Source organism: Arachis stenosperma, chromosome 3, assembly GCF_014773155.1.
Source record: "Arachis stenosperma cultivar V10309 chromosome 3, arast.V10309.gnm1.PFL2, whole genome shotgun sequence".
Lineage (NCBI taxonomy): Eukaryota > Viridiplantae > Streptophyta > Magnoliopsida > Fabales > Fabaceae > Arachis > Arachis stenosperma.
This window is the reverse complement of record NC_080379.1, coordinates 84,634,895-84,636,316: the sequence shown is the minus strand read 5'-3', so window position 1 is coordinate 84,636,316 and position 1,422 is coordinate 84,634,895. Positions and strand designations below refer to the sequence as shown.

Sequence of the window (1,422 nt, the reverse complement as noted above, 5' to 3'; positions counted from 1 at the left end):
GCTACAGAATCCACTATGGATCCTAACAATGCTGCTAATGCCAATGTGGCAAATCCGAATGGGAATGAGTAACAAAGGAGAGTACTTGGATCTTACTCTGCTCCTACTGCAGATCTTTATGGAAAAAGCATTGTGGTGCCTCCTATAGCTGCGAACAACTTTGAGTTGAAGCCACAATTAGTCACCTTTGTGCAACAAAACTACTAGTATCATGGTCTTCCCCATGAAGACCCAAATCAATTTATTTCTAATTTTCTGCAGATTTGTGATACTGTGAAGACAAATGGAGTGAACCCAAAGGTGTACAAACTCATGCTCTTCTCGTTTGCTCTGAGGGATGGAGCAAAGCTATGGCTAGATTCTCAATCTAAAGAGAGTTTAGATACTTGTGACAAGGTTGTTACTGAGTTTCTTACTAAATTTTTCCCACCAAAGAAGCTGACTAAGTTTAGGGTGGAGGTTCAGACCTTCAGACAGAAGGATGGTGAAACTCTTTATGAAGCTTGGGAGAGATACAAGCTACTGACTAGGCAATGCCCTCCGGACGTGTTCTCCAAATAGACCCAACTAGATATCTTTTATGAAGGTTTAGGTGAAATGTCCAAGATGTGGTTAGATAATTCTGCAGGAGGTTCATTGCACAAGAAGAAGACACCTGAGGAGACAATTGAGCTTATTGAATTGGTTGCTAGCAACTAATATTTATACTCATCTAATAGGAATCTTGTGAACTCTGAGGCTCCTCAAAAGAAGGGTGTTATGGAAGTAGAGGCTTTTAATGCTATTCTTGCTCAAAACAAGCTTATGTTTCAGCAAATAAGTCTACTTACTCAACAGATGGGTGGCATGCAAGTCTCAGCTATCAACACCCAAAATCCACCTCAAGAGGTCTCTTATGACATGACAGGTAATTTTGTGCAAAATGATAATTATGATTATGCTCAATCCTCTTCTGAACAGGTCAATTACATGAGGAGTGGGCCTAGAAATTCCAATAATGATCAATATTCTAAGACATAGAAATCACCCAAATTTTGGATGGAGGGACCAACCTCAGAGACCTCAGAATTTTAACAATAATTCCCATGGCGGTTTCCAACAGAACAATTACAATAACCGCCAATTTCAGTCTCAGCAGCAACAATCACCTCAGCAGGCAAACTCTAATTTCCAAGAAGATTCTAATTGGGAGATGATGAGGAGTTTTATGCAGGAAACCAAAGCCTCCATTAGAAACTTGGAAGTACAAATGGGCCAACTGAGTAACCGAATACTTGAGAGGTCTGCAAGTACATTTCCAGGTGATACAGTGGTGAACCCAAGAGAAGACTACAAAGTTATTCAATTGAGAAGTGGTAAAGTAGCTGGCTCTAAGACCAAGGTCAATGAAGAATTAGTTGAAAAAGAAGCTCTAGAGGAGAA

At 40.1% G+C, this 1,422-nt stretch overlaps 1 non-coding gene across 1 annotated transcript; it reads right to left on the bottom strand.

Moving 5' to 3' along the window:
• Positions 1-444: 444 nt before the first annotated feature.
• Positions 445-551, bottom strand: LOC130972193 (small nucleolar RNA R71). The gene has a single exon (XR_009083387.1). It is a non-coding gene; the product is annotated as a small nucleolar RNA R71 (small nucleolar RNA).
• Between the last annotated feature and the right edge of the window lie 871 nt (positions 552-1,422).